Genomic DNA, 20439 nt, shown 5'->3' with positions numbered 1-20439 from the left:
GTTGAAACTGATTCTTCTTATTTTTCCAACAGGTTAGAGTGCGTGGTTTTCTTTCGCTGAGGAATTTCTCTCCAGCTCAAAAAAACTCTTCACCTCACAGATGGCTTCTTAGAAATATCTAAAATTCATTACTTTGCAACTTCCTCCACCTCTTCAAAAAAAAAACAAACAAATTCCCTGCTCCTTTCTGGTGCGGCAGCTCCGATGCAGAAGCTGTATTACAACTAGATTAGATTCAGACGATCTGTCCCTATGTGTGTGACCTTGGGTACGTCATTTATCCCCTCAGTTTCCTCATTAGCATCCAACTGTGAATGCTCTTTGAAAACAGTAAACAGTAAAACAGTAAATACATCTTAGGAATTACATCTTTATAGCGTTAAGCTTTTCTACTTAGGGTAAAATTACCTCCTTAGAGGGACCACATCATGAAACTGGTACTGAATCCGTAGGTCTCTGTCAACATTTGACTCTTTCTTCTACAGTTCTCCTCTTCCCTCAAAGGGCATAACCCGAGACACCTCAAAAGCAGACTCCAAGCGCCCCTTCCTTCCTCCACTCCTTCCCTCTCCTATTTCTAAAGCAGGGGGAAAACAGCAGCCTCATCTCCCCGCCCCAAGCCGCACCTTCAGAGGACCCCACCCCAGGCACATCCGCCCTCTCCCTCCTCCGGGGGCACCAGAGGCCAACCTCGCCCTTCCCCTCCCGCCCCCACCTAGAGGAGACTTCCTGGAGGCGTTCAGGCCCGAGCAGGGCAGGCGGCATTTACAAACCCGCTTTACGCCACTCGCGTAGGGTAACCTCGCTTACGCCCATAGGGCCCCGTTCCCAGCCCCGTCCGCTCCGCCTGCCAGAACCAAGCCCGAGTGCCTCAGCCACGACCCCCGTGTGACCCCAGAGCTCTTCTGCTCCGCGCGGGACTACGGTGACTGGGACAGAACAGCCACACCTTACCGGCAACTGAGGCAGTGACTTCACTTGCCACCTTTGGAGCCCTCTTCAACTCCCAGATCAATTCACTCCGGCGACGCCGGAAGGACCCGAGAGGAACCAGGCGTTGTCCGGAATCCTGCCCTGCCGGAGTCGCGCAGGGGCCTATGGGGACTCGTAGTCCCACTCGCCGGCGTTGTCGGCAATTCCTGCACATCCAAGACTACAATTCCCGTCAAGCCATGCGGTGGAGCCTTAGGCGATGGGTGGGGACATCTTTAGCCAATAGTAGGAGAGTTCCCTGTCTGTGCGGGAGGAGGTGGGAAAAAGAGAGAGGGTGCACGGAAAGAAGAGGAAGGGAGGGGTCAGCTCTCACCTGCGCCAATCAGGATGCAGGGTCGGCCCGGCAGGCGACTCACCCATTGTGGGGGCGGGCTAGCTGAGCCGCGGAAGGAAGGGGGGCGGGGGAAGAACTCCAAGTGGGGAACGTGGGGCGGCCGAGCTGCGCGGGCGGAGAGGAAGCCGCGGGAGAATAGCCAGGGTGGAGGGAGGGCGCGGTGTGAGGATGCACCCTGGCTGAAGAACAGTTTCCCCGAAAGCGGCCAAGCACCAGGCACACCAAGCGGCGAGACCTGCGGCTCGGGCAGGGATAGGTTGAGCCTGGGCTCCTCGGGGAGGTGCCCGGACGGGGCGGGAGGCTGCTCTAGGTGTCAGGCCACTGAGTGAAGGGAGAGGGGTCCCCGGGGAAGGGAAGCGGCAGAGCAGCTGCAGAAGTGCGGGGAGCGCGAGGGTACCAGGACAGCAGCTTCCCGCCGCCTTCAGCCAGGGAAGCAGCCGGAACAGCAGGGGGAGGAGCAACAGCTGCCGAATTCGCCAACTAGAGGAGGGGAGGCGGAGCTTAGGTCCCTGTAGCAGCCGAAGGCGCAGCCTGGACTGTAGTTTCCTGGGAGAGAGGAGAGCAGGAATAGGAGAGGAGCGCAGTCCTCGGAGCCTCTGCTCCAGCATCCCGCCAGGGGTTGCAGGTGTGTGGGAGGTAAGCGTGGGTGCCTCTTTGGGCGTCTCCTCTGCCCGGGAGAAAGCGTTTTCCAATAGGAATTTTATCAAGGCACAGCTAAAAAGAGTCTCTGACTCGGGTTAGGGAACTGGTGCAAACCCTTTTAGGTGAAAGATGTACGTTTTCGGAGTTTGCGGGGGGATAAAAAGCAAAAGGTGGCTTGACTCAGGGTATGAAGGGCGTGGTTAGTGTTTTTGGTTTGAGTTGTACCATTAAAACTATTCTGGGAAATTTTAATATTGAGGAAACTGCTAATTGAGGACAAGGTGAATGATATTTGGATAGGTGCGTAGCTGGTAAAAAACAAAAATTTTGTCACTGATAGAGAATTACTTCAGAACTGTTTCACTAGGCAAATAACTTAGCATTCTTCTTTACTATCTATCCTTCACGTTGTTTTATCAGATTGCCCTGCTACCGACCTGTTTTCCAGGGTGGTTATACTGCAGGTTCCTAAAATTGAAAGAGATCTCTATTAAAGAAGGAAATACAGTCAGGAATAATCACGATGACTGAACCTATCAGAAGTATAACTTTTGCCAGCAATAATGTAAAAATGTTTTTTAATGGAGACACTTCGCTTTCCTTCCAGTGGCTTTAAACTATCGGAACAAAGACTAGGACTCAGCCTACAGTGCGAACGTATGGTGTACTTCACAGCTGCTCCTTATTCTCTCATTTGTGTCTAGTAATATTTGTACATTTTAAAAAACAAAAGTACAAGAAAAGCTGTGCAAGGATCTTTTCTGTTTATTTAGATAGTGTATGCTAAATGATTTCCCTTAGTATGTGTTATGATGGGCTCAGACTTAACACATGTAGTAGTGTCATAAAATAATAGTTTATTCTTAGTATTAAACCATGTGTGATTTCTTTGAGTGTAATTAAACACCAATAGGTGAATATATGTTTTAATACTAAGATGAAAGTCGCATCTACCTTTGTGTAACTATGACAAAATTACAGCCTTTTTTTAGAAAAAAACTTAAAAAGCTATTTGCCTAGTTCATTTTCTTTTTCTTTTTGTCACAGAGGTTCTCCAGATTACATGGCTTTTAATCATAGTAGCATATTGCAGCACATTTTGCTCTGAAATGCTTTCCTTGTGACAGTTGTATATTTCAGAGTCTGCCTGAATACTTTAATCTGGGTTTTTTTTTTTTTTTTGAACTAGGGTCAATAAAATGGAGTAATTACCTTCTATTCTTGTTTGTTTGTTTTGCTTTGTTTTCATGGTTTGCTGATTTACTCATGATTTGGGGATTTTATTTCTGTAATACACACAAAATTCCTTTTTGAAAAGAAATGGCTGGAAAGAATTCTCTTCATAGCTTCAAGTTCAATCCTACTGAGTGCTACTACTGATAAGCCTAAGTGACTTATATATACTCCAACACTCCAACACTCCCTCCCATACTCTCACCCACTAGAGGAATATATAGGGGGACAGATCTTAGAAAAACAGCTGCTTTTCGATTGTCCTCAAGTAGATCAGGTAAGTATTAGAAACAGCAAAGAGCTTAGAAGAAAGAAAAAGCAACAGTAGCCACTAAATTTAGCAGTCATGGTAAGGATGGGATTTTATCTTTGCTACATCACAGGAGAGTCTGTTAATCCACATAGCTGATATGACCCTGTGAAAATGATTTTAGGGGGAAAAATGGGTACTAGGGTATAGTTAGTTAGGCTTGGAAAAGATTGTGTTTGCCCTTGTTATTTCTGATTAAATAGATCATCCTGAATCAGAGTCTCAGATTCTCTCTCAGGCTCTGCTACTGATTCATTTTGTGAAATTGAATACTTGCTGTCACTGGGTCATTTCCCCCATGTAGTAATAATAATTAATAATAATACTGGCAATGAAGTTCTTTCAGGGCCTTTATCAGAAGATCTTTTTGAAAGGGTTTGATTGGGAATCAGTTAATAATCAAGTAAGTGAGATAGAAAATAAATACCAAAACAGTCGAAATTCAGATGTACTTTGAATCCCAACTATTTATAGGTCTTCTGCTTTGAAGTATCAAAAATGATAGAATCTCATTAGGAATCAATGAGTCTGTGGTATTAAAGTACTGGATTTTTCACCTGTTTCCAAGATATGGATCTTTTTTATGGTGTCAGTGAAAGAGATTGGCTTCCTATAACATTTGAGAGTAAGAAAACCATGTTTTTATAAGGAAGAAAATCATTGGCAGTATGTGGCACTTAAGTATTTGTTACCTTGAACTCTTGACACATTTTAAATTGGTGTTCACATTAAATCGCAGATAATCTGAAGACTTCTTGTACATTACTGGTGTTGAAACTGTTCATCAAGTGACAGTTTATAACTTTATGTGAAGTACTACCTAGGTTAAAAACATATTATTCTGTGCTTGATTTTTACTCTTTGCATATGGCTATCAGAGTATGCATGTGATGAGAAAGAAGAAAATCAATGGAGTGCAGAATGTCTCTCAAGTGGAAGATGCTCATGAAATTAGTGTTCTTTAGCTGAAAGACTTGGTTAATTTCAAATTACAATATACTTTGGATTTTTTTTTAATTTATAATTCTAACTCTAAGCCTATTGAGTAAAAATAATTGAGTGGCATGGGTTTCTCTTTCTAACAGGAGGATTCACTGATGTATGCAGTACAAAAGAGCAAAACGTAAAGGTTCAAGATCAAATGGTTTTTGGGGGGGCGGCAGTCGGGGAGAGGTGGCGTACAAGGGGGCATAGATATGAAGAAACCTGTTTGAGACACATACCCTTAGCAAGAGAGAAAGAGATTTGATCTCTTTTTTGTTGAATGCCTATAAGTGATTTCAAGACCTGTTTTCCCAGTTATTAATTTCTAGAGGCTTATACCCAGTGTGGGAGACAGTACTTTCCTACATTGTCATTTTAACTGGAGTCAGACTGACATTAATTAATTAGGTTTTGAATAATTATGGGTTACTGAAGCAAAGTGAAAAGGATCCTGAATGTATACATTCACTTCTAAGTGAAACTTCATGTTATTTGGATATAATATTAAAAAGTAAAAACTGAGGTTTTCCCCCTTAATAGCAAAGGTACTTGAACCAGACACTAAAGATGAGCAGGACCCTCCCCTCCCAGCCACTGCTGCCTTTTAAAGTCATCTCCTAAGGTTAAACAGTGCTTTGGGGAGCACTGTACATAAAAAGGTAAAGATTTGTTTCTGTCTTATTTTCAATCTTATGTCCAATGTTTTCAGAATTTAGTCCTTAAAGTTTGGATCAGTGTGTTTTAAGTTAAGAATTATTAGTTCCTAGACACTATGCTTCTTTCCTATCTCCTGTTTGTTCTCAGCGCCTTATATAATGCTCAGCAGAAAGAACTTGCCCTATAACCTTACTGAATTAGAAGTGGGGACCAATACTTCTTTTTTTTTTTTTTCTTTTTTTTTCTTTTTTTTTCTATTCCTAACTAATCACTGAATCAAAAGTAAACAAAATGATGAAGTTTAAAAAGTTTGTAATAATCTTAGTATTATTTATTTTTTTTTTTATTCTTTTTTTTAATTTTTTGCTTTATAACAAATTTAATCAGTTATACATATATGCATTGATACATCTTGCACTTTGACAAACGAGAGTCAGTTGCCCTCACAGAATAAGTACTATACATTAGGCCTTCTGAGAATGTCCTTGTGTTGGTTAGCCTTTGCAAAAGTGTTACTTGAGGGCTTCCCTGGTGGCGCAGTGGTTGAGAGTCCGCCTGCCGATGCAGGGGACACGGGTTCATGCCCCGGTCCGGGAAGATCCCACATGCTGCGGAGCGGCTGGGCCCGTGAGCCATGGCCGCTGAGCCTGCGCGTCCGGAGCCTGTGCTCCGCAACGGGAGAGGCCACAACAGTGAGAGGCCCGCGTACCGCAAAAAAAAAAAAAAAGTGTTACTTGAGCCCAATTTGATTCAGACTATGTGGACTGCAAAGACTTACCTACAACTTCATGTGCCAACATTTCTAAATTCTTCCACAGACAGGCAATTATAGGTAAGGAAAAGGGCTCTCCCACCAGTGGTACTCAAGGTCTGCATTCTACAGCCAAGGAAGCCTGTGGCTCACCACTGTTTACTTCAAGTAAGATACCTTTGTAGAAGCTTATCTAGTAAAAGCATACTTTATTCTATAAAAATTGAATTTACTCTTCCATTTTTCTAATTGTTCTTAAAAAAAAAAAAAAGAGCCAGACGCATTGTATTTAAGCACATGTGGAATTTGGCATTTATTCCAGAAACAAATTAATCTGATTAATGTTAGAATTAAGAATTCAAATGTGATTTTTCTTTTATTATTATAAGACCTGGAGAATTCTAGTTAATTGTAAATAGTTCTTTAGTCGTAAATTTAATAATAGCAGATATTTAACTATCATTTGTTTGCTTTTTAATATGCCTTTACTAGCATGCTGATAGATACACTTTGGCTTAGAACTGATGTTTGATTAATCTTCCTTCTTCATGGTTCGTTGGTGTTACTCTTTTTTTTTTTTTTTTTTTGCGGTACGCGGGCCTCTCACTGTTGTGGCCTCTACTGTTGTGGAGCACAGGCTCCGGACGTGCAGGCTCAGCGGCCGTGGCTCACGGGCCCAGCCGCTCCGCGGCATGTGGGATCTTCCCAGACCGGGACATGAACCCGTGTCCCCTGCATCGGCAGGTGGACTCTCAACCACTGCACCACAAGGGAAGCCCCGTTGGTGTTACTCTTTTTTTTTTATTTTTTTATTTTTATTTATTTTTTTTCTTTTTGCGGTATGCGGGCCTCTCACTGTTGTGGCCTCTCCCGTTGTGGAGCACAGGCTCCGGATGCGCAGGCTCAGCGGCCATGGCTCACGGGCCCAGCCGCTCCGCGGCATATGGGATCCTCCCAGACCGGGGCACGAACCCGTATCCCCTGCATCGGCAGGCGGACTCTCAACCACTGCGCCACCAGGGAGGCCCGGTGTTACTCTTAATGCTTAGCATAGTGCCTTGTATGGAGTTAGCTGAGTTCCTGTCTTCTTCACCAGATGCTTAGTATCTTCAGAATTAAGACTGAGTTTCATTTACCTTGGTATTTACTTTGAGAGCCTCACTCATAATAGTTTAACAGTAACAGTTATAGTTGACAACCTGTAAAGAAGCATCATTTTACATTTTTCACAAGTACACCTAGAAAAATGAATTTTTTAAACAGGTATTTTAGCACTAAATTCAGCCCCCTGCCCACAACAGTTGCTTATATTGAGCTAAATATAAATATCACCGTATTTTGTTGGATTTCTGAATGGAGTAAACATTGCTATTAACTACAACCTTGCATGTGTGTATACTTTAAATATAAATTTATTAATTCAATGCCATTTGAAATTTGTGTGGTCTCTCCTTGTCTCTAGAACTTTGCTGACTTAAAGATGTACTTTTAAGTAACATTCCGTACTATGTGTATATACACACACTTTATGACTTTTTTTCTTGACACATAGAGACTTAGAGAAAAGTGTATAAACGTAACATGGGGCTTTATCTTAACTAAAACTTAACTGCTCTTGAATGTTCTGTTTTCAGTGAAATGGTTACAATGGGAGACCTTATTCAGGCTTATTAAATCTAAATGATTCAGGTATTTGTCATCTTTGAGCCAGCATGGGGAAGAGATGAGTTCTGAGATTTGGCACTGACAGTACTCAGTGCTGGCCTTCCGAGCAGCATAGCTGATGAAGTGTGCATGGGACCTCCAGCTCTAGCCAGTGCTTCAAGGCCCCCTTCTGGTTCAGCCTAGGAAAGGAGCCTTTTGAGCACACAGCTCATAATTTAGTGTGAGAAGAAAGGCAGATGGAATTTACTTTAATTTAATAACCTCATTTGCCTAAGTGTATTGTTTTTCCCAGATATACCAAAGTTCCCAGTAACAGTAACTCAAGTGTCAGAAAGTGATTTCTATTGCACAATCTAGCAATTCAGTGAGTACCTGTCAACCTATACTCTATTTTCCCCTTAGTGTCTTAGCTTCTTTTGAATGGACCCGAAAGAGCTCACCAAGATACTTTTGATATTTTGCCCATATTGGATTGCTTCTGCCATTTTCTTGGTAACCTAAATTTTGTTCTGAACCTAAGTTTTATTTGAGGTCTTTTAATCCTATGTAACTTGAAGAGTTAATTTTATTGTTTTTTCACCTTTTAGTAGTATGCTATAAATACTGTATTATGATGTATAATTTTTGCCATTCACTTGAATTAAATCAATTATCAGAGCATTTAATTGTTGTGTACTTCACAAAGCAATTTAAAATCATTGAAGCAATTAATGTTTTTTAGATACATTCAGCCTTCCAGTTAAGAAACCTTCACAAAGTATCCTAAATCTCTTGTTCTATGTCTAAGGCAGGTTAAATTGTATTTATACCCTACGTCATTTGACATATAATACTGGATGAAATTTGTACAATACCAGTATTCTGACAGCTATGTAACAATGGTATAATTTTTGTCCTTGCTAAGTCGGGGAACTTTTAACAATTATATTGTGAGGTATTGAGCACAAGGTACATTAACTAAGTCAAAGCCAGAAAAGTAACTTTTTCTGTATTTCAAAGTTTTTGATTTGTTCTTTTAAAAATAAAATGTCAATAACAAAATTATGAAGACCTAATAATAACTATTCATTTTTAAATATGACAGATTTTGTTAATAATTATTAATATGAAATTAAACATTTTGAAAGAGAAAGAAATCCTATTGTCCAAGGTTATCTTAAAAGCCAATTTTTACTCACATTATGTGGCCCAAAAGTAACTGACAATTTAAAAAGTAGTTTTCAAGTATGTATCAATTAGAAATGCTTTCAGCTGCAAGTTTTATGTACAATGACATAAAATAATAGGGATTTATTTTTTCCAGGACAAGAAGTCTAAAGGAAAGCGGTTGTGTCCTTTTCGTTTAGAGGCTTAATGTTGTCAGGGTGTTGTCCTCACAACACCTTGTGCCTGATGCAAGATGGATGCTTCTGCAGATCGAGACATCATATTCTAGTTCAGGGCAGGAAGAATGAGGAAAGGCTTGTGCCTACTGAGTTTTTCTCTTTTAATCAGGAAGTAAAAGCTTTCCCAGTGACCTCTAGCAAATGTCGACTGTGGACTTATTGGCTCATGGCATGTAGCTGTCCCTATTTTTTTTTTTTTTTTTGCGGTACGCGGGCCTCTCACTGTTGTGGCTTCTCCCATTGCGAAGCACAGGCTCCGGACGCGCAGGCTCAGTGGCCATGGCTCACGGGCCCAGCCGCTCCGCGGCATGTGGGATCTTCTCAGACCGGGGCACGAACCCGTGTCCCCTGCCTCGGCAGGCGGACTCCCAACCACTGCGCCACCAGGGAAGCCCTAGCTGTCCCTATTTTTAAGGGATGTTGAGATATCAAGGACTTTGGGCCTTGGTGGTGGATGAAGCAGGGGAACAGTGGTTCGAGTGTGATTTTGGGGTAACCAGTCAATAGTTTCAGCCATAGTCTGATAATTAAAAACATGCTAACTTTAAATTGTATTCCTTCTCGTTCCGACTGATGTTTATGTTTCCTGTTTGTTCATTTGTTTGTTTCCTTCAGGTTAGAAAACTCTAACCTTCTTACACCAAGTTTTCACTTCTGTGACTACCAAATTTCAAGTCTCTGGGCAAAGGCATTTCTCAGAGACTGATGGCATCTCTAGTTAAAAGACTCTGTAGCCCATACCACATATAATACTTGTTCTGTACTTTTCATTACAGATGTATTCAGTAACACTTGAAAGGACAATTCTGTTTTGTTTGTTTGTTTGTTTGTGGTACACGGGCCTCTCACTGCTGTGGCCTCTCCCGTTGCGGAGCACAGGCTCTGGACGCGCAGGCTTAGCGGCCATGGCTCACAGGCCCAGCCGCTCCACGGCACGTGGTATCCTCCCAGACCGGGGCACGAACCCGTGTCCCCTGCATCGGCAGGTGGACTCTCAACCACTGCGCCACCAGGGAAGCCCGACAATTCTGTTTTAAATCTACTTTGAGCCTCAAGGTATCAAAGTATCTTCTTATAGACTGAATTAAAAATATGGGTATGATGTAAATGAAAGAACAATTGAATATTAAAAAAATCTTAAAACAAATGCTATCTGCCCAAAAAAGCCAAAAAGCCATTGTTTCATAGAAAGGAACTCATTCTAAAAAATTTTAATCCTGGAAAATGGTGTTATTACCCATTTCTAAAATGTGAAAAATATTATCAATATCTATACCTTGATTATTATCTAAATTATTACTCATTCTTAGAATAATACATCATGGACTTATAGTTTTGATAAATTAAGATTCCTTGAGATAGGAAAGTCTGAAAAGAAAACTGAAACTGAGAAAATGGAAACAAATATTTTTTGTACTTTAAAAAAAACTCATAAAGATGTTGACCATAGAACCTTGGCTATACAGCAGTTGTCTGCATTTCCCTATCAACATCTTTATTGTCCAGTTTTTACATTTCTATTATGTGAACTTAGATGAATGGCTTTATAGAGGCAAAACTCTCCAGATATACTCAAGTAAATTTCTAAACTACTATAATCTGTAGCATGGGGTTGGGTGTTATAGAGAGATACAACAAAATATTGCAATATATAAAATCACTTACTCCTTGGCATAAGATTTTGTCAATATAGTTAACAAAAGAAGGCGTCACAAGACATATATATATAAACAAGGATATATGATTTAGGATGATGGTATTACAGCAGTTACTATGGTCGATGTCCAGAAGCAGAAGAAATTGATCTATGTGGTAATCAGGGAAGGCTTTGAGAAGGAAGTAGGTCAGTGTGGTGTGCTGGTAAGAGCAGGGGACCACAACCTATGGCCTATGGCACACTACCTTTTTTTGTAAATCAGATTTCTTGGAACACAGCTATGCGCATTCATTTACATATTTTTAAGACTGCTTTCTTGCTGCAACAGCAGAGTTGAGTCACTGTGGCAAAGCCCATGTGGCCCACAAACTTAAAATATTTCCTATCTGGCCCTTTAAAAAAAAGTTTGTCAACCACTGGTTAAGAATGTGGCTTCTGTTGTCATACAAAACTGGGTTCAAATTTCGTTTTGTAATCTGTAACTTGACTCCAGGGATGTTTATACTGATACACGGAGATTTCACATACAGTGCATTCTAATACCTGGTGTGTGTTATATGCTTATTAAATGTTATTTCATTAAATGTTAGATTTTATTTGATTATGATTTATTATTTTAAGTGAACTATAACTTTTAATTCAAATGGGGATTAGAATCTCTAAATTTAAGTACTCCCTACCCCTAAAATAAAAGTTCAAGAAATTGGGAAGGGTATCATCTTATTGTAAGAAATTTTCAAGAGTTGCACAAAATATTGTATAGGGACTATGATATTGATGTAAGAGCCAAACAACATAAATGTACTGAATAGTAAAGCCCAGACTTTAAAATACAATTAATAAAGACTGAATAGTGTATTAAATATTGTAGGAAGCCATGACAGTCAATTAAAAGTGAAATTAAGATACTTTATTAAAACTTAGAGGAAAATGATATTTAAAAGTGAATATAATAAAGAGGAGACATCACTACTAGCCTTACAAAAATAAAAGATAGCATTAGGGAATACTATGAACAATTATATGGCAATAAATTAGTTGACCTAGGTGAAATGGACAAATTAGTACAAAAACACAAACTATCAAAACAAGAAGAAATGGAAACTCTGAATATAGACTCAAAAATCCTTATATCAAACCTGGCAACAAATAAAAATTATATACCATGATCAAGTGAGATCTAGTCCAGGAATGCAAGGTTGGTTAAACATGAAAATCTGTCAGAAAATCTATTGATATACCATATCAATAGAACAAAAGACACATGATCATCTCAATAGATACAGGAAATCATTTGATAAAATCCAACACATTTTCAGGGTGAAAACATGAAACTCAACAAACTAGGAATAGAAGGGAACCTCCTCAACTTATAAAGGACATCTGCAAAAAACCTACAGCTAGCATCCTTCCTAATGGTGAAAGACTGAATATTTCTCCTTAAGATCAGGACATAAGCCTAATAGAATTGGAGAAAAATAGGTCTACGCAAGAACATGTACACAGATGTTCATAGCAGTGTTATTCATAATAGCCCCAAAATGGAAACAGCTGAGTGTCCATCAATAAATGAATGTATAAACAAAATGTTGTATAGCCATGCAATAGAATATTATTTAACCATAGAAGGGAATGAAGTACTGATAGATGCTACAACATGGATGACTCTTGAAAATGTTATGCTAAACAAGAAAGTCAGACACAACAGGCCACATTTCATTTTATATACAATATCCAGAGTAGCCAAATCCATAAAGACAAAAAGTAGATTAGTGTTAAGGGACAGCAGGAATGGGGAGTGACTGCTAATGGTTATGGGGTTTCTTTCTGGGGTGAAATGTTCTAGAACTAGATAGCAGTGATGATTGCACAGCTTTCAAAAACCACTAAATCGTACACTTTAAAAGTGAACCTGTAAAAAGTGTAAGTGAATATAATATTAAACGATTTTAAAAAACATAAAGAAGAGTTATAGAAGATAGAATTATAAGGAACCCAGATAAACCCAGAACTAGCAGATAAAAGGAAATACTCTCATTTTATATCTTTTGTCCTCAGAACACGAGGAAAAATTAATGGAGACTGCAATCTAGCCACACTTTGGTAAAGTTGTTTTGTTTTTTAATTTTAAATGAAGGGGAAAAAGAACCTAAAGAACTCCAAACAGATAAAAAATAAAGGGAGTGAAAATACCAGCTTGTGATCAGACTTCTCTTCTGTGGCATTTAATGACATAAGGAATAATGTATATGGAATTGCAGTGGAATAAGTTTATGATTCAAACTTGCTTTTCCAGCTGAGCTAGCATCCAATATGCATAAGAACCAAAGAATGATCTTCTCAGCCATACAAGGGCAGACATACACATACCACCACCGCTGCCAATGACAACAACAAAAAATGCATACCCAAATAATTTGCTGCCCAAATAATCAAAATCAAGAATTCAAGTTTGAATTCAAGGAACTATAAAATGATGAAACAAATGACATTTAAATAAGTTGTTCCTATTTTGTTTTTAAACAATTCAGACGTTAAAAATAATTCTTATAAGGTGCCTTATGGTAGAAAAAATAATAATCTTCTGGGTCCAATACCCCAGATCACTTCAAAAACACAGAGAGATGTATAAGAAAGAATATCACATGCCTTATTTTACAGATTGTGGAGTCAGTAAATGTTTTATTCTTCACATTCATAGAAAAACTATATTTAAGAAAAAAGGAAAAAATGCGATCAACACGAAAAGAATAAGAAGCATGACAAAATGCTAAACAAACATATTGCAATTATCAATAGTTTTAGTCTCCTATAGAAAGGTAGGATCTGCCATGCTGGGTGGAAAACAAAAACTATTAAGTTTTTTAGAGACAAAGCTAAGCAAAATAATATCAGTTAAAGTAAAAGGATGGCAGTGCAATAATAGACAAAAATAAATTTAAAAGTGTAGGTGGCATATTTGTAAGATGACAGAATTCAAAGTAAAAAGCTTTAGTCTGGTCAAAAAGGATAATTTATATTGGTAAAGATGTAATCCACACTGAAGCTTTAATAGCCATGAATCTGTTTGTACTGGTCATATAGAATTAAAATACATAAAACAATCTGAAAAAGAAAACATGGCCTTTGGTGTCAGATTTGGATTCAAGGGAAACATGCAAATAAACATGTGATGTTAAGAATAAGGAAAGGACAAAAGTGGACTTGGGAAGAAGCAGAAGTGATGACAGTGGCCCAGGGGTGATAGCAACAATGTTGTAGATTCAAGATTTGAGATACGGAATCCACAGTTCTTGTCCCTTTATTAGCTCTAGCCCAAGGATTACAAAACAAGTCAGAAGTCAGCCCACAGGTATGTGTGTGCGCGCACGTGCGCACGCGTGTGTGTGTGTGTGTGTGTGTTTAAATGCCAGTTCTCCACAGTCACCGCCATTCTCTATTGTCTTATATTGAGCTCGTTGGGGCCATTTACCTTGCCCCTGCCCGCCCCCCACCCCAGCCTCTGTAGGCATTTCAGTGTGTGAACCCTGGGATGAGGTAAGGGAGATGGCTAAGGAAAAATGGCTAAGAAAGTTGTGAGTCTGAGTAATAAGAGGAGAATGAATAATTGTAGTAGTTCAAAAAGTAACAGTTGGGCTTCCCTGGTGGCGCAGTGGTTGAGAGTCCGCCTGCCGATGCAGGGGACATGGGTTCATGCCCCGGTCCGGGAAGATCCCACATGCCGCGGAGTAGCTGGGCCCGTGAGCCATGGCCACTGAGCCTGCGCGTCCGGAGCCTGTGCTCCGCAACTGGAGAGGCCACAACAGTGAGAGGCCCGCATACCGAAAAAAAAAAAAAAAAAGTAACAATTGTATACACTTAAAAATGTTAAGATGGATTTTTTTTTTACCACAATAAAAAATAAGTTTAGAAACCTAAAAAATGTAGTAACAATTATAAATCAGCTGAAGCATTTAAATCTGTTTGTCTTAAGAGGATTGTGTTCACTCACCTGCATTCAGTTTGCTTCATTTTATAATAAAAAGTAATGGCTTATTGAGACATTGATACATCACTATGTAAAAATTGTCCCCTTGCTTTTAGAGTAAGGAAGTCAACTTTAATTAAAATACTGTCTCATTTCCTCTCTTTTCAGTCTTAAAATTTTTGTAGTTGCTCTAGTTTACTTTCATATCACCTTCCTTTTTCTGTCACCCTAATTGGAAAATTTTAGTTTTTGGTTTGACATCTGCTTCTTAACTGCCACAAAACATATTAATTATGCTTTTTACTATTATAGAAACATAATGTTCTGCTAGCTAACTAGCATGAATAATCCATCACTAAGAATCATTAACTATAATAATTGCTGTCTTTAAACAAGGAAAGACAGTCTTCTCATTATGTGGTTGACAACTTAAAACCATAAACCCACTTTCACTTTAAATATAATAGTGTGCCAGCTGATATTTCAAGAAATGTTTTCTTCTTTCTCCCTTTTAGAATAAGTTGTAAGTGAAAACCCTTAACAGAAAGATCTCACTTTTCAAATGGATCCAGAATCCCAACCAAAACATACCTTAGAACCGAGGTTTCTAATCCAGCCAAATTTCTTACTGTAATATTCACTTTATGCATTCATTAGCCCCTTCAGCCCTTATTCAGAGCCTGTGTACTTTTAATAAACTGTTTAATTTGTATGTTTAGCAATGATTCAATAATATAAACTCTCTCAATATAAATGGGAGGGGGGAAAAGAACAATGGAACTAAAAAAGCTTAGTTATCTGAAAAGTACATGTCTTGAGACCTCAGTGAAGTCCTGTGACACATGAGCCCGAGGACAATGGGAGATGCTAAGTGGGTATTAGTTGGATGAATGAAGAACAGTAAGTTCAGAGTGACAAAGAGGATAAATAGTTATGCTTCCAGTTTTCTGAGAAAAAAGTAGATTACATGTTTTCTTTAAGTTTCATGCAAATGGTAATAGAAATTTTGGTGCATAAGTAGTAAATTCACATCATTGGCAAAACACCCAGCCAGGACAACTTATTTTCAGAGAAATTAAGAAAACCAAAGTTTTGCTTTTTATATGTATAGTTACATATATGTATTTATCTGAATATCTAAAATAATGGTTGTTAATGTTGGGATATTTACTTTAGACATGTGCATATGACGGCTTTCTCTTTTCCTGGTTGGGTTTAGAAAGTTCTCTGAGAAGTATTATTTCATCAGCACAGTTAGGTGTGAGAAAATAAGAACAGGATGACTGCACACAGAAATTAATGAAACAGAACAGGCCACATTGAGCAATGAGTTTGCAATCATATGTTCCTGATACTTGTTTGCATATCGTGTAGAGTCTGTTATTAGTGTGTGAAGATAAGGTGAAAGCTTTGAGGAGGCAGGGGGTGTTGTGCAGAGGGAGATCCAGAGTACTTTACTGTTTTTTGAGACTAGACTTTTACCTCGACCTATGCACTGTGCTAGTATGTTTATATACATACACTATCCCTCTTAATTTCTATAATAATCCTATGAGACAAGTACTGTTTTCGTCCCCATTTCACAGATGAGGAAAATGAGGCACACAAAGTTGTGTAGGTTATCTCAGGTATCACCACATAGGACCAAGTTTGCATTTTTTTTTTTAGCCTAAGCGTGGCTTATATTCATTACTTCAGAAGTGACCAAAATCCTCTGTGTTTTTCTATAGACTTCTCCACAGTTACTACATACCGTTTGTGTCATGCACCTTGCATTCTGCAACTATAAAGTCTCCAGCATTCTTAAAAAAAATGAGAACATTTACAATTACAGGTCTTACCATTTTAAAAATAACAAAAGCAATATTTTAAAATTCTAACTTCAGACAAAACTGGAGGATGCCCAGTGATCATACCAAAAAATCCACTGCGAGGTTACTTTAAATCAGATATCTCAAACTTCCAGCTGGACAGACTGAAATCCTCCCACCTCACCTCATCCCTACTGTATTGTTTTTGCAGAGTTTATGTTTTAGAAAAAACTTCTTTTTCTTTATTTGCCACAGATGCCACTCCTCTCTGTTACACTGGCCCAATTCACATATCTGACATCTAAGTTTGTAATCCTGGCTTTAAATCATGAGTCCTTGGTAAATTGAAAATATATTGAATTATTAACATTTTTTTGGAATATGTCTGGTAAAATGAGAGAGACCTGTGATTATACAGAGTAACTCAAGCTATATGAGAATAGTTTTTCAAAGCATAGTCCCTACAAACTAAGGTTAGATTATAGAGCTGTCAACCATGTCTATTAATTTCCTATTAATGTTTTTTTCCCTGTAGAAAGAAGCAGGAAGTCAGATTTTTTTTTAAACCAGACAGAAAATTTGAGATGTGTGAAATTGCACATGCTTACCCTGATGGATGTGTAGATTTCCCAGGGAGTAGTAGTATTGGGGTTGTCAGTAGTCAGAATACGATTATAAATTGTCAATGGCATTTTCAGGCTGTCAGCTTGCTTGACAGGGTAAAATTATTTGGTTAAGTGATATGCAACATTACCATGTATGATTTGTTTTAATAACTTTTATAATATCTAAGGTAATAAAGAAGCTTCTAATGTTAGCAAAAGATTACTCTTCATGTGTGAAAGGGCAACATTTTAGAACTGTATACTGTCCTGTGATACAAATGGATTTTCTTCCAACTTATGTTTGTGTAAGATTGAACTTTATAAAAATGCCAAAATTTGACTATTTTTGACCTACAAGAAAGAAAAAGACAGTTCACATGGTTTAACATAGTACCTCAGCTATTCCAACCTAGATATAATTGTTTCAAACTGGGAAAGTGTTTTTCAACAGAAACTAAAAGATGGTTTTGTTTCTAGGCTAATGATAAACATGCATTTTGTCCTTGCTTCTGCTAGGCCCTGTGCTCACATGGATGATCATTTTCTTGCTCCATCCTCCTAAGTCTTACAAATATTGGAATTTTCCAGAGCTTGGCCATAGGCAGGCTATTCACCACACTCTCCAGGAAATCTCATCCGTCCTGATAGTCTTAAATGTGCTGACAACTCCCAAATGTCTCTCTATCCCAGACCTCTACTCTGAACTCTAACCTCGTTTATCTAACTGTACTTCCTTGCCTCTTCAAGTGAATATCTCATAGGCATCTCAGATTTACCTATCCAAAACAAACTTTCTGGTCTCCCTCTCTCACTCCTCTCTGTTCTTAGTTCAACCTCTGCATCTTGGTGAAGGGCACCTCCACCCACCTTTTTGGTCCCAGAGAAACCAAAGAGTTGTCCTTCCTTTCCATTACCTATGTCCTATTCAGTCTATCTCTTATATAAGAATATTGAGACTCTGTCTACTTCTTTTCTATCTCCATTGTAGCCACCTTAATCCAGCCACTAACTCCCTTCACCTAGATTGTTGCAATAACCACCCAATTTGTCCTTAGGCTTCTACTCCTAGACTCCCTTGAAATCCATTCTGTAAATATCAGCTTCTTAAATTGTTCTGCATTTAGGAGAGAATGCAACATCCTTGCTGCCTACAAGACCCTGTATGTTCTGGCCCCTACGTATGTAAGCCAGCCTCTTCTCTCCCTTTTGTTCAGTGATTTCTGTCGGTTCCTCACGGTCACAAAGCTCTTTCCTGACCTCAGGGCTTTGTGCTGTTCCCTCCACCTAGAATACTGCTTTCCTCTTTAACTCTTACTGATCCTTCAATGCTCAGCTTAAATGACACGTGCTCAGAAAGACCTTTCCCGGTCCTCTCTCTAAAGTAGGCCGCCATGATTCTATCATACAGCACATTGTAATTTTTTCTTCATTGCACTTAGCACAGTTTGCAGTTAGATATTTATATGTATGTTTATTTGGTTGATATAAACGCCATAAGGCAGGCACCTTGTGTACTATGTCCAGGGCCCAGTACATAGTAGCTGCTGTCTGCTTAAAGTGAAAAACAATCTATCTTCGATGTTGGTGCTTGAAGAAAACCAGATTGTTCAGAAGAGGAGGCAGTGATGAGGGGCCTCTGGAAGTGTGTTGTATAATATGTGAAACATGGACTGGTCTCAAATCTCATCTTCATTTGGTGTGAGTTAACTCAACTTTTCTGAGCCCCTAGGTTGTAAGCTTTTGAAAGCGTATACTTTGTCTATTTTGTTCACTGCTGTATCCCAACAGTGATAAGAAAAGTCCCTGGTGTATAACAGGTGCTTAATAAATATTTGTTGAGTAGATACACTTCTGTTTCTTCTTTTGCAGAGTTCCTTTCTAGTGACACTCTGAGAGGGTTAATAAAAAAAAATCATAGGAAGTACCTAGTACACAGCAGGTGCTCAATAAATGCCGGAAACCCTAATGCCTTTTTCAAATAGTAATTTTGATTTTTTTTTGCACAAGTGATTCTCAAAAGCCCTGGGCCCCCTTGAATATTGAGAATGGGGAGACAGTGAGGTAGGTGCATTAGAATAATTTCTGTAGTGTTTTTCAAACTCCTTGCACTTGCACCTCACCTCCACTGCTTGCTACAGAGTGGCTATTTTTAAGTATATTATATTCCTTAGGTGTGTTGAGGCAGAGGTTGAGAAACACATGTCTAAATCTTGCCTAGAACCAATGTCACTGGAATAATAACTGATAAATGAAGCCTTCATATCAGAGGACTGTCAATTTTAGGCAAAAATACTTTTTAAAAAATAAAAGAAACCATGCAGTGATTGTTTAATGTTGCTACAAAATGCACATTAAGCGGTAATTTTTAAATAATCAAGTTAGTGAATTACAATATCAAGTGACTTCAGTGCTGGAAAGAATCTTAAAGATCAAAGACCAACTCTCCCATTTTACTAATGAAGCCCAAAGCTTTCTCTAAGACCGCCTGGAACATTCCAGCTTTTTGAAAGGACCTCAGTTCCACTGAACTGCAAGGTCACTGAAGACAGTGTTTAATTGTTGCTTATATCTGTGGTGTTTGCACAGTGCTAGGAACATATTAAACATTCAGAGTATGAGTCTGTGTGATGAATTAATAAGTGATTTTATGAACAAACATCACCTGTCTGTTGCACAGGGATTTGTGTTACACAAATCATATTCAAGGTTGATCTTATCTGTTTTCAAAAAGTTCTCTCTCATTACAGTAGCCTAAACTGGTGATATCTTAATCTCTCCCTGCACCCTGCCCTTTCGCACTTGCGCGCACACGCGCACACACACACCCATGAGTTAAAGTTATTGAACTTGTAATTATGGCTTCTGGCTGGCCTCTGTATATTCAGATGATCCAGAGCTAGAAATATTTCTTAACACCCTTCTTACCAATTGCCAGGTGGTCAAATCTCCAGCCAAAGTATAAATATCAGGGGTATTCAGTATCCTGAGCTTCTGTATCCTTATAGGTCTTTTGTCTTTCATTCTTGGAGCTGCCAGGATCTAGATTCAGTACCCTTTGTCCTTTGTACCCCAGACATTTTTTCCTTCTCCAGCTATACGTTTTAATTTTTTCTCCTATGCCACATCTCAAAAACAGGCATTTCTTGGGGTGGATTGATTTTTAGCAAGGCATTGATCTATGTGAGCTGAACCATCTAAAAAGGCCATAGTAAATCTGGGACAATTTGAGAAATAAAATAAATCATGATAGCAATGGACTGTAATGCATATAAAATAAATACCCATGAGTCCATACTCATACAAATAAGTAACTTGAATACATTACTAAAAAAGAGAGAAGGGATAGCTCTTCCTTACAATAGAAGTCCAATTGATGAATGTAGAAAGAATGACAGAAGTAAAAAAATCACCATTTGGCAAACACCATGTTCATTGCTGCAGATAA

The 20439-nt window shown here is 38.9% G+C and overlaps 2 protein-coding genes across 3 annotated transcripts in view; one reads left to right on the top strand and one right to left on the bottom strand.

Moving 5' to 3' along the window:
- Positions 1-1103, bottom strand: part of PDCD10 (programmed cell death 10) — a 42040-nt gene extending 40937 nt beyond the window's left edge. Inside the window, exon 1 of one of the 2 annotated variants that reach the window (XM_082625451.1) lies at positions 955-1103. The gene's annotated coding sequence lies outside the window, so the exon portion shown is untranslated. Of the gene's footprint in view, positions 1-408; positions 549-954 lie in introns of those variants that run through there. The other variant, XM_082625452.1, reaches the window with a different exon arrangement.
- A 778-nt stretch (positions 1104-1881) lies between these two features.
- The window catches only part of SERPINI1 (serpin family I member 1), a 69231-nt gene continuing 50673 nt past the window's right edge, over positions 1882-20439 (top strand). The window contains exon 1 of the mRNA XM_082625350.1: positions 1882-1963. The gene's annotated coding sequence lies outside the window, so the exon portion shown is untranslated. The remainder of the gene's footprint in view (positions 1964-20439) is intronic.

The sequence above is a fragment of the Mesoplodon mirus genome (genome assembly GCF_964341445.2).
Source record: "Mesoplodon mirus genome assembly, chromosome: 6".
In the NCBI taxonomy this organism is placed as follows: domain Eukaryota; kingdom Metazoa; phylum Chordata; class Mammalia; order Artiodactyla; family Ziphiidae; genus Mesoplodon; species Mesoplodon mirus.
This window is presented reverse-complemented; position numbering and strand designations above follow the sequence as displayed.